At 43.7% G+C, this 13,743-nt stretch overlaps 1 protein-coding gene across 1 annotated transcript in view; it reads left to right on the plus strand.

Moving 5' to 3' along the window:
• CEP112 (centrosomal protein 112) overlaps positions 1-13,743 on the plus strand; it is a 203,614-nt gene that overhangs the window by 123,697 nt on the left and 66,174 nt on the right.

A 13,743-nucleotide genomic window follows, 5' to 3' on the forward strand; every position in this document is an offset into this window, starting at 1 on the left:
TGGTATTTTTATCCTGGTTCTCATCAAAGTGATCTATGGCCAGGTCACCATAGTATAAAATGCAGTACAACAGTAAAATAAATTAAAAACATACCAGCTTATCCACCTGTCATATAACACGCCCCCCCCAACATATGCAGAAGAGACCTGAAGGAAGGAAGAGAACTGTTTTCAGCTAGTGCTGAAAGAGGGACAAAGGAGGCACCAGCTGAACTTTAGGGGAACTGTATTCCACAACTGAGGTGCCGTTGCTGAGGAAGGCCTTCCCAGCCAAACTTAAAGCTTGGGCAGGACAATCAGGAGGTGTTATTTCAGAAAACCCAAGTCCTGGGCTGTTCAGGGCTTTGCAAATCAACTAACACTTTGAAGTGGGCCCAGTGACAAAAGGCAGCCAGTATAAGACGCCCCCATGTATAAGACGCCCCTTATTGGGGTGGGTTCTGATTTAAGAAAATGGGGGGAGATGTATCCGTTTATAAGATGCCCCCAAATTTTGGACATTATTTTTTAAGGGGGAAATCTAGTCTTATATACGGAAAAATACAGTATTTTGTGCAGAGAAGCCTGTTAATACTTCAGCTGCTGTATTTTGTGGTAGCTGCTGCAGTACCTAGACTCCTAGAGTGTCTTCAAGGGTAGCTTTGCATGGACAAGTTGCAGTACTCTGAATGGGAGGTTACTAGAGTGTGGAGGCACCGTGTTCAAGCTATCGCTGTCCAGAAATGGCTGTAGCTGTCAAACCAGACATTGCTAGAAAAAGGCACCCCATGTCACCAGGAACATCTGAGCCTCCAGTGACAAGGTCAAATCAAGGTGTATCCCTAGACTACGTACCTGATCCAGGAATAGTTGAATGTTTTCTAGAACAGGATGGTGTTTCCCAGGTCTGAGAACCAGCAATCAGTTTATTAGCTATCGTCTAACACAGGGACATCCAACTCCCAAGAGACTGCGATCTACTCACAGAATAAAAAACTGGCAGTAATCTGTTGAAAATTGAGGAAAGGGGGAAAGTCGCTAACCAACAGATCGCTAAGGAGAAACAATCTGCCTCACAGCGGAAACTCCATCTTCCGTTTCAGCGATCATGCGGAAATGGAGGATGGGGTGAGGGAGCGGGGCCGGATGCTGTTATGCCACCGCAAAGGAAAAGGATCAATCGGAACCTCCCAGGGATCGAGCAGTCGAACCTGATCAACCAGTTGGACATCCCTGGTCTAACACATTTCTGCCACCACACTGATCCAGCACCTGCACAGCTTCATGTGTTAAGGGAAAAGCATTAGCTCAGTCACAGAACACTTGCTTTGTATAAAGAAGGTCCCAAGTTCAACCCCTAGCATCTACATAAACCCATAAAACTCTGAGAGCCAGTGCCAGTCAATGTAGACAATGCTGAGCAGGATGGACCAGTGGTCTGACTCAGTATAAGGCAACTTCCTGCATTCCTAAGAAGGAAAAATAGAACTGGGTGTTATCTGCATATCTCGTGATGACTGATCCCAATATATAGATCAGGTGTGGGAAACCTTTGGCCCTCAGATGTTGCTGAACTGCAATTCCTATCAGCCCCAGCAAGCATAGCCAATGGCCAGGGGTAATTGGGAGTTGTAGTTTAGTAATATCTAGAGCACCGTTTCCCAACTTTGGTCCTCCATCTGGTTTTGGACTACAGTTCCCATCATCCATGACCACTGGTCCTGCTAGCTGGGGATGATGGGAGTTGTGGTCCAAAAACAACTGGAGACCCAAGGTTGGAAAATGCTGATCTAGAGAACCAAAGGTTCCTCATACATATCAGTGATATATATATATATATATATATATGTGTGTGTGTGTGTGTGTGTGTGTGTGTGTGTGTGTTAAATAGCATGTGAGGCATAATTGAATCTACTGGCATCTCACAGCACATCTGTCATGAGACCAAAAAGTGTCTCCTGGTGCTACTTTCTGGACTGACCCTGCAGGTAGGAGCAGAACCACTGCAATACTGTACCTCCAACTCCTAGCCTGCAGAGCTAGTCCAAGAGAATACCATGGTTGGTGGTGTCAAAAGCTGCTGAGACAACAAGGAAAACCAACAGGATCGCACTTTCCCCTTCTCTTTCCGGATACAAGTTATCCATCAGGACAAACATATTGGTGTATAACAGGCATAGGCAAACTTGACCCTCCAGATGTTTTGGGACTACAACTCCCATCATCCCTGACCACTGGTCCTGTTAGCTAGGGATCATGGGAGTTGTAGTCCCAAAACATCTGGAGAGCCGAGTTTGCCTATGCCTGGTGTATAAAATGCAGAAGACAGACCACATAAAACTTCAGAAGCTTTTGCTTCTGCTTTTGATCAGCCACAACTTGCTGTGTTATCTGAATCAAGAACTCTGATTAACTGTGGTTAGTTTCAGCAACACAGTTTCAGAAACCATGGTTTGAAGTTACGTATTTTAAAGCTAAACATAGTTAAAGTTAACCATAGTTTGTCAGTTCAGACAAACTTTGTTGATAAAATGATGATGGTGAACATCAGTGGCCGGGCAACGTGTCTCATGGTCTCATCGGCATATACTTAAAGCAAAAAGAGTTAGCACTGTTTCCTCCAGTGCTTACAGTTAGATTTATCCCTTGATTAAGGTAATCTTAGTTGAGTAATGAACTAAACTTGCATTTGAATAAAAAGAACAGTTCTTAAGCAATAATATTTGAAGAGGCATTCTCTCCTATTTGAGAAAGAGAAGAGGAATGTCTCCAAATATAGTGTTTCCCTCTGCAAAAATTATAAACTCCTGTGTCTCTGCACCCTGATTAATCATGAGTACTATTTTAGTCAATTAATTTGATTAATCCAAGGTTGCAGCCCAGCCAACAATCAGTGCTATGTGTAGTTGCCTTTTGTTTCATGTCCAGTAGGGGCAGGTTGTTGTTGTTTACTGAATAAATATTCCGCCCTATAAGGAAAAGAAAGGACACTTGGCAGCTGGCCGTTACGTGTTTCTTGAGAACTGATACATTATACATAATTATTTTTGATATACAGCCTGTGGGAAAATATGAACAAAACTATCCTGTGATGTTAGAGGGCTGCTTTTTTTCCTGCTGCAAACTAATGTGTAATCACTTTGTGCGCACACACAAAATAGGGAGTACTAATCAACCATGTTAACTTTAATTATTAGCAGTGCCCAGAATTATTGGCTTTAGTCAGAACACAAAAAAATTGCTGTGAAAAATAGATACCAAACATTTCTGTGGTCAGCAACTGTATGTTGCGCTGACAAAATTGCAAGCTGAAATCAAAAATAGGGAACCTGCGGCCCTCAATATGTGGGTGACCCCAACTCCTTTTATTCCTAGGCACCAGCATTGACAACGGCATCTGGAGAGCCAATAATCAAAGCCACAACAAAGCATAGAATTCACTTCACAAAGATACATGGTTCAGCTTGTATGTCTGAAACCACCTACATTAGCACATTGTGCATGCACCAGAAACCTATTGTCTGTGCTAAACTCAACAAGGAGGGAATTCCAAAGGACATGTGCTGCAACACTGAAAGGCGCTGCTCTGAATGAGCTTGGAGGGGAGTGGCAACGCTAGGAAAACCATGGCCAGATAGCATATTGGCAGTCCATGCAGTTACTTCAGCAAAGGTGTTACAAGCTGTCGGTAGCTGCTGCATCCTGTATCAGCTGCAGCTTACAGACCAGTTTTGAAGGGGGTCCCACATAGAGTGCACTGCAATAATCCAGCCTTTGGGTTTATCACAGTGGCCACGCTGTTCATGTCCAACAATGCCCAAATTTAGTAAAAGGAGTTACTAGCTATTAAGGCCATCTGCCTCACCAATGACAAAGGTAGGTCCAGGAGTACCCCCCAACTTCACACATGTTCCTTAAGATGCCAACTGGCCTATCTCCCAGACGTTGAAATAGAAATCTGCATGGAAATATGATAGTTATTTCAATTTTTTTTGTTTTGACAGCAAACTACCCCTTCTCAGTAATAATATATAGCTCCCGCCCATGTAAAATGCTAAATTCTCTGCTTCCTCTCACCTCTAATACTCAGCTTTCTGCCTCTGCCACCTCAGACAACCATTTTTACTATACCACTTCCTTCTTCAACTTTAATGACACCAGAAGAGTGCTGCTCATTCAGACCAGAGGTGCATTTTGTCTGGTATTCTGTTCCCACAGTGGCCAACCAGATGCCTATGGGAATCCAACAAGCAAGACACTTGGGATTCCCACCAACTGGTATTCAGAAGCATACTCCCTCTGTTTCTGGGGGTAGTACATAACCATCATATCTAGGTACCATTGATAGATTTATTCTCCACAAATTTGTCGAATCTCCTTTTAAAGCCTTCAAAGGTTGTGATAGTTGTAAAATGCAGCCAATTAGATTGTAATTTGCCTGATTTAAAAACTATAGGAGAATCTCTTGTTATTATGTGGACATGAATAAACTTATGGACCGGCTTAATTATTTCACTGAAATCAACGGGCCTTGAAAAGTCCTCCGTTTTCAGTGCATCATTTGCAGGAGTTTATTTATCTTAATATACGAATTGCATTTATTTAAAATATTTTATATTCTACCTTTCATCAAACAATATTTCCAGGGTGATTTGCGATAATACAGCAATTAAATATATACATCTAAACCCATAAAACTTGAAATGAAAGCAGCTGTTTTACAAGTTGAGGATGTGCCTCCAATAGATTCACAACAGATAGCAAAACAGATTTCAGCGTATGCAAAATTTCAAAGCTGTCACTTGTAATGTATCTTACAGGAGAGCTTTGACATTTGTAAGCAGATTACTGCTGTTAAAATTAATGGAGGACATATGCAAGTTAGCAACATAACACCTTACTCCTAGTAGACAATTTTTTAAAGGATCTGTCAGAGATGCTTGCAAAGGTGAAAGAAGCTAGAAATACTGGGACAGCGTAAATGTCTAAGTATTTAACCTTCTATCAGTTGGATTTGTAAGCTACATTTTAAAAGGAATATATGCAACTACATTTACCATCTAATCTTTCAACTTTTGACAACCTCAGTCAGAGTTATGATGGAGCTGATTTAGACTTTATAACGTTAGACACAACTTCAAGAAGCACCAAGCAAATGTTAAAGTCAAATCCACAATTTTACTTGCCTGTGTGCTATATTTCATCTTCCTTTAATCTAAAAACCTTAAGCATTCTTGAGAGATCATAGAGCTGTTGACACATTAAATAATCCTCTGCCTAACATATTTTTTTAATTATTTAAATAAAAATAAATAGGGCATGATCTAGTAAAAGTATTCCTAGCAGAGATTCCAAATGAACAGAGATATAAATCTCCAAACTCACAGTAGATGTGTGTCAGACACTTCCCTAGCACAAGAACCCAAGTTTTGGGGTTTTCATAGACTGAGAAAATCAGCAATTATTGTGTGTTATATTTGGCCCTCTTTTGCGTTGCAAGTTTGTATATAGACTTCTTAATGCATTGTATTTGACAAATAACTTTTTATCTTCTTCCCAGTGGTGTTTGTGATAGAAGGAAGTGGAATCCAAATGTTTGAGTAACAAGATGCACTTGATTTCATCTTGTTCGGTGCCCACAGGAACCATACTATTCTAAGATACACCAGACTGAGATCATTTAGGACTTTGAGAAGCAAACAGTTCAGCTCTTTGAATTGGGTTTGGAACCTAATTGGCAACCACTGCAGCTTATAGGGAAAGGACCCCAAAAGACGAACACGAAGCCTGAACATTATTCTCAGAGGTTGGCCATGTATGATGATGCCTGACACATTTTGTAATAAGTTTTCATTACTTACGCCTCTCTAACATTTTTTCAGGAATGTTTCAGCTTCACAGAAAGCACATTTGTAATATTCATTTTGAGATTTCCACAGTCTGAGATGTGGATCCTGATGGCATCATGTTTGAAGAAAGCCCTAGAAAGATTGCTGGGCATTCCTATGGGGGAGGAACCTGTTTCTAGCTTTACCAGTATCTCCTTAACATGAGGAGGTAGCCCTCCACTCCTTCTCGGACACTGAGGATGCAAGAAGGCAATTTCCGCTCACTCCCTTGGGCGGGTGGGGTTTGCGACACCGCGCGGGCTCCTGGTACAGGTGAGCCACCCACCTTTGTTCCAGGGAGGCACTCCCCTGCCCCCATCTCAGCAGGCCTATGGGCAGCCAGCTGGGGGTGGGGTGAGGGCCAGCATAAGGGGCCAATGTTCCTTGGCCCAAGCTCACTTGTTTTCATTCCAGGTCCCTTCCATCCTTCAGACAGGGATAGCAAGAGCCCCACCAGAACCTATGCCTGCGCAATAGGGTGTGGTCCCTTTAACTCAGTATATATACTCTCAGATGAGGCAGAGCAAGGGACAACCCCTTGACTACACAGCTGTGAAAGCTCCCATTTTTTAAACTAATACACTTAGAACTGGCCATACATATCATGTGTGTGTGTGTGCGCGCACGCACGCATAAATCAAGTATAGGGGGATAAATCCACACAGAAAACATTTATTTATTTATTTATTTATTTATAATATACTGTTCTTCATCCATAAATATCATAAAATACAAGATAAAAATACATTAAAAATACAAGATAAAAAGCCTAAGTTCCATAATAAAAGCAAGGGAAAAAACCAAGAACTCCTCACCCTCACCCCTCCTACAACACATTTAAAAGGGTATAGGATGATGATCAGCCAAAGGCCTGGTTGAAGAGGAACCTTTTTGCCTGGTGCCTAAAGGTGTATAATGAAGGTACCAGCCGAACCTCCCTGGGACAGCATTCCACAAATAAGGGGCCACTGCAGAAAAGGCCCGTTCTCATGTTACCACCCTTCAAACCTCTTGTGGAAGGGGCACACGAAGAAAGGCCTTAACAAATGTCATGTCTTTCTTTAGAAAAAGCAGCAGCTGGATAGTTGTGTGGATCCAAATTGGAACTATTGCATGAGGGAATAATCTCCAAAGCTGCTATTTGCCACTGAAGGAGTTCCTTCAGGGACAAATAGCTTTGCAAGTAATTTTCCAAGAGGAAACTGTCCTGGAGGAAGAGTTTAACTCTCCTTTACCTGATCCGTAGTCTTGGTCTGGCTCAGGGTGCCCTGTGGCATTGCTTTTCTGAAGAGGCAGGGCCACTTTTCAGCAAGTCAGTTGAAAACTCTATTTAAACATAATGTGTTATTTGCTTCTGAGACTCCCCATTGACTCGGGGCCCAGTTACAGAAACCCTTCAAACTTTCATAATATTTGCACTGGTTAACACTTTGGACTCAGTTATGATATTCTTTTCTCCAGCCTTCACCAATCCAATGCCCTTCAGATTACAACTCCCATCATGCCCAGCCAGCAAAGGTTGGTGGTGGCTGCACTTCTATTTTGGCACAATTGTGCCTCAAAAATGTAAAGTGACTCAAACTTCTTTAAAACATATTAGGTTTGCTTTAAAAGAGCCATATTCTTTTCTAGCACGACTCTGAGCAAGTAACCGTACTAATACAGAAAAGGGATTTGACCTTCTCTGAGCTACCTTTCCAGGCACAGTGCTATGGACCAATCAAATCACCAGTGCTTAAACAATGTAAAGATGTCTTAGGTCTTTTGCAAAAAGTAGATAAATGCCTTTTGCTCACTTCATGCAGGGAGTTATTCCATGGTTTCAGAGCCGTCTTAAGGGGATCTGCCGCCCTGGCGCGGCTATCCCTCCGGCGCCCCCGCCATGCCGCCTCCCTCCCGCGCTTGCCGCCCCTTGGGAGGGGGGTGGGCGAGCGGGGGATGAGCGGCGTGGCGCTGGAGCGGCGCGGGGCTCTGCGCGCCCTTCCAGCGCTTCCGGGATGGGAGGCGAGGGCGGCCGGCTCGCTCTCCCACGCGCAGCCGGGCAGCTCGCGCTCCGCGCGCAGCTGGATGGCGCGGCGCGGCTGGGCAGCTCGCGCTGCATCGGGCGGGCGGCCGGCTGCGCGCAGAGCGCGAGCTGCCCGGCTGCGCCGCGCCATCCGGCTGCGCGCAGGAGCGCGAGCCGGCTGCCCTCGCCTCCCGTCCCGGAAGCGCTGGAAGGGCGCGCAGAGCTCCTGTGCTCTGCTGGGCAGCCAGAGGGCGTGGCGTGGCCGGCCAGCTCCCTTGCCGGGAGTCAGAGGGCGCTGCCGGCAGGCGCTGCCAGCGGGGCTGGAGGGCGGAGGCGCCCTCCAGGCCATTGCGCCCTGGTGCGCCGCGCCACCAGCCCCAATGGATGAGACGGCTCTGCATGGTTTTTATATGCTGTTGAAAACTAGTGGTTTAAGGTACATTGGGGATGTGGGTGACACTGTGGTCTAAACCACTGAGCTCCTTGGGCTTGCCAATCATAAGGTCAGAAGTTCAAATCTGTGTGACGGGGTGAGCTCCCGTTGCTCTGTCCCAGCTCCTGCCAACCTAGCAGTTGGAAGGCATACCAGCACAAGTAGATAAATAGGTACCGCTGTGGCAGGAAGGTAAATGGCATTTCTGTGCGCTCTGACACTTGTCATGGTGTTCCAATGCGCCAGAAGCGGTTTTGTCATGCTGGCCAAAAAAAAACTGTCTGCAGACAAACGCTGGCTCCCTCGGCCTGAAAGCAGAGATGATCACCACACCGCCTTTGACTGGACTTAACTGTCCAGGAGTCCTTTACCTTTACCTGTTATCTTTAAGATGGGGTCACAGAGAAAGCCTATTGATTTAACCACAGAGTAACATCGAGGGTCAACAAGAGTGCCTTTTAATTAAGAACTTGAGGTATTACTGCGCACAAAACATGGACACAACGAACATGAACCTTTTTATTCAAACCGTGGAGATAAATGTGATTTCATGTTGATTTTATAATTACATGGGTTAATTTAGGCTGCAGTGGGTTTGAGGAGTCTGCCTTGCAGAAATGGATATGTTTTGTGCTTGTGCAAGGCACTTTAGAATCCAGGTGTGGATATGGTGGAGGTCTTGGTGGCTGCTCCCAGGCTTTAGAAGTCCCTTCTTAGAGAAGCCAGATTGGCTTCCTCCTTATTGTCCTTCCACTTCTAGGGCAGGTGATTTATTATTTTATTCTGTCAGACTTTTAGAAACTTGACTGCTCTTAAGGAAAGGACTCTTAATAGTGTTCCATACTGTTTTTTTATTACTATTATTACTCTTACCTATATTTTGCATTGTTTCAATTCCATACATAGTAATTTAAAAAAAGTCTTTCATATGATTTTAGAGATATGTGTGTTTTATTTGTATTAGTTTTAATTTTTGTGAGCTGCCTTAAGTCCCAGTTTTGGGGGAAAGGTGGGATATAAATAAGATTAAATAAATAAATAAATAAATAAAGTTGATTAGGTGGGTGTGCATGTGACCATTTCTCAAATTTTGAAACGTTCCCATAGACCCAAAATTGTTGGTGACCCTCAGTCTGTGTTATCTGATGTGTAAGGTTCTGTGTCTTAGTGGTTCAAAAAAAATTATTGGCATTTTTAATTTCCAGAGAGTGTAGCTTTATGAAAATCAGATCACAGGCACATTCTTGTCAGTGTAAGCCTTTCTCACTCTATGCCTGGACTTTAAAGTGATAATCTTCTCACAATAATAGCCATTTATCTTCTCCCATTTTACATTTCCTCATTCAACTAAGAGTCATTTGCTAAGTTAATGTTCAGTTTTTGCTTTAGGCTGTAATGATTTTACAAAAGACATTTTTATATTACTCATATTTCTGCTTTCATAGCCCCAAAGAGCCAAGTCTAGAGATCTCCTATCAACATGATGGCATGACAAGTTGCAGGAGGTTATTAGCCTGACGTGACTTTGGAAATAGCATAGCTGCCCCATTGGTTAAAAACCCACCTTGCCTCACTGCAGTGCCCCAGTAGGCAGCATCATACCATTCACCTCTACTGAAACAGAAATTATCTAGGCATCTGATGATATTTTGCTGTGACAATGCAAGCCACTATTTGTGCTGTTACAACTGAAGAATTTATTATTATTAGGTTGACATTACTACCGTGTACTAATTCATTCCTTTCCCCATCCCATAAACCTTCAAAGTGCAATTCCAACTTGCACTCCTCTAGAATGTCTAGGGCTTATGTACTGTTGACAAGTCTGAAGACCACAACCAGAGTTGTCAAATACTGTGGAAGAAAACAAAACCTAATTTATTCAGATGCTACAGAATATAAATTTGGCTTGGCAGACATTTGGGAAAGAAGTACTTAGAGGAGAGCAGCACAGAGATCATAAAGCGACAGCTGACACTGTAGGCTACTGAGAATGTGTTTTTAAAAGCAATCTTGTTATAGGGTTCCCTTCCAAATACTAGCTGTAGAATCTGAATACTAATAGGTAATTTCACTTTAATGGTACATAGTAAGCCTATTTCTCCTTTTGGCAATGCAAAATCTTGGTAGTATTTAAGACTTAAGAATCAATTCGAAACTGATTCCCTATATCCCTTTGGATAGCAGTGGCATTTATGTGGATGAAACTCTCTTATTACAAAACTGGGATTTACAGTTCAAAAATGTACATATTTTCTAGGTTGAAAACATATTTCGTATGCAGGCCCCTGTGAATTTCAGTGTTTGCTTTGCCATTAAGCACATTCTCATACATAAGCTGTTCGGTAAAAAATATTCTTGTTTAAAGCGGTGTATGCATAAAAATGAGGCAACTTATTATAAAGAAGAACATTTTTGCTTTACTGTTACAAAATGCAAATATTTGAGTGAAAAAAATCTGGAAAGAACCTACCAGAAATTATTCAATCACTAAAAGAACAATGGAGTAGCAGTTCTTGTATGTATCACATTATCTTCATTCACTTTGTTCTCTTTTCCTTCTCAGACAAGCTGTTATCTTCTAAAGAAGCTCAACACATAATAGACGAAAGTTAGAAATAATTAGACAATATGTTACGCAAAGCTTAGTGGAATTTATAGATTTTGGGGAGGGGGGGCACATTTAGCAATTTAAGAAAGCAAGAAAGAAGGTTAGCCAAACCCAGAAAACGCCATTATGCGCTGAGGGAGAAGTTACAACCTGAATGGGTCAAACTAGATGAGACTACAGCAGTTCTATACACTTAAAACTGGATCTTCCCCAAGTGCAGAGAAAAACAGCAGGTTTGCAATCTTAATTTTGAAGATAAAGGGGTGTGTGCAGCGAGGAGCATGGAATTGTCTTCCCTACCTGCGGGTGGCACTGTGGGTTAAACCACAGAGCCTAGGGCTTGTCAGCGGTTCAAATCCCTGTGATGGGATGAGCTCCCGTTGTTCGGTTCCTGCTCCTGCCAACCTAGCAGTTCGAAAGCACGCCAGAAAAAGTGCAAGTAGATTAATAGGTACCGCTCCAGCGGGAAGGTAAATGGTGTTTCCGTGTGCTGCTCTGGTTCGCCACATGACCCAGAAGCTGTACGCCAGCTCCCTCAGCCAGTAAAGCAAGATGAGCGCCACAACCCCAGAGTCATCTGTGAATGGACCTAATGATCAGGGGTCCCTTTACCTTTACCTTTTACCTGCAGTATGTTCCCTGAAGTATGTTCCTACCTAAGGTGATTTTCTTCCAGCTGACCTCCCTTTGAGTATTGAAACCCAGTTGGAGGGAAGACTTTGGGGAGATAAGTTGTTATTTTAAAGGATGTTTTAGTATTCCTCACTGTTTTGCTTTTTTAATAGGACCACCGGCACCTGTTTTGTTTATAGGATTTCTTACCCGTCCTTCAACCAGAGTGGCTGGGGAAAACCCAGGCAGATAGGCAGGGTATAAATATTATTATTATTATTATTATTATTATTATTATTATTATGGACAAAACCAGATATGAACGTGCTGCTGTTACCATTACTTTAAACCAGGGGTTAGCAAACTTTTTAATCAGGGGGCCGGACTATATTTTGAAAAATATAAATACCCTGCAAGCCGGTCCCGCAGCTGCCTGCAGACCTGGAGGAGGAATGTACTCTGCACATGCTCAGGAGTGCATCTTGGCGGCGCCCGCTCACTGGTGTTGTTGACAAGCAGCAGCCGCTCCATGAGCCCATCCCTGTGGAGCTCCCAGGCAGCGTGCACCACGTGCTGCGGCCCATCGTCCGATGCCAGGTCGGCATGCAGGCCGTGCATGCAGAGTGCGGCATAGGTGACGCACAGCTCACCCTCCAGCTGCCCCAGCATGGCCCCCAATCGTGCCACCAGCAGCAGCACCGAGCCGGGTGACAGGCGTGGGGGCAGCAGGTGCACCAAGCTCCGGCTGAAGCCTCAAGACGCGCCCTTCACGATGCCCATGTCGTGGCACAGACCTGTTGCCCACCTGCCGGCCAATCCGAAGCCACACGAGTGGCGGCAACCGCCCAGAAGCCATGCCAGCATCGCGGGGACTGACTGAGTAGATGGCAGGGTCCGTGAGCTAGATTTATGTGCCTGGGGGCCGCATCCAGCCCCCAGGCCTTAGTTTGCCGACCCCTGCTTTAGACCCCTACAGTCCCTTAAGATGTCTCCCCCCCCAAATATGTGTTGTTGAGTAGCTCCATAATATTTGTGTAAAACTGACTATTCTTAAAAATTGTTGACATTCTATTGAAATTTAGTTTTGCCGTATTAAACCCAACACTTTTAAAAATAGCACCTGCTACTAGGTTGTTCGTGTCCTTGATTCTTGTTAACTACTGCTCAGTTATTTGTTTGTTTGTTTGTTTGTTTGTTTGTTTGTTTGTTTGTTTGTTTTAATGGCAACTCAAGTGATAAGTGTTTTGACAAGTAAGCCATAGAAAGTTTAGAAACTTACATACCTGAAATGATTTAATAAAGTGAAACAACTTTTTTCAGATTATTTGTGGTCTGACTGTGCACTATGAAATATGTTAATTGCAATGGATAACTGTTTGCTGCTCCTGTTTATCTCTCATATATGCATGCCTGTGCTCCCTACTACCCAACTGCCAAGTAACCACGTAGCTATAATGTTTGCTATCTTCTAGTCCACATTGCTAAGCTCTGTAAGCAAGGCAAGGTAAAAAGCTGCAATTATGTATGTGAATTGCATACTAAACCATTTCTTTTATCAATGATCAATTGAATCTTGAGATATATAGAGACCTCTTAATAATGGCATAGCGTGGGGGGCCACGGGGATGGTTGTCCCTGGTGCAAAATTGTTAGGGGGCACAAAATTTTAGCACCCAATGCTGCCTCAATACAGCTGTGAGCTTCCATTACTGGGCTTCATTAAAAACAGCTTCTCCATGCGAACCAGGAAGTGACCTCTCCAGGCAACTGAATGACTCTTCTTATCTCTGTTGCTGTGATTTCCTGGGTGACGTGGACACCCTTAGGCAGTTGAATGCACATACTCCCATCAGTTTCCACCCCTCGCTCCCACCCTCTGCACGGCCCTGGGCACTGGCAACCCACGCTACACCACTGCCTCTTAATGTATATTGAACCAAGTGTGTTTTACTAACTACTTCTGATTGAGTGTTGATGGATATGATGGTTCACGGGAGTGAGTGCATGATTATAATTCTCCATCTGGTAGTTCTGCAGACTTGAATACAGTACCCACAGTCAGCAGTTCACAGTCTCATCCCAAAGCAGCCTTCCTTGCCCTAAATTCTACTGGGTAGGCTTGTTTTTGAGTCCAGGTGTCACTGGTTAGTATGTGGGAGAAGGCCTTCTTTGTGGTTGTGTGTAGCTTTTGTAGCTCCCTACTATGGGAGATTAA

Source organism: Lacerta agilis, chromosome 2 (genome assembly GCF_009819535.1).
Source record: "Lacerta agilis isolate rLacAgi1 chromosome 2, rLacAgi1.pri, whole genome shotgun sequence".
Lineage (NCBI taxonomy): Eukaryota > Metazoa > Chordata > Lepidosauria > Squamata > Lacertidae > Lacerta > Lacerta agilis.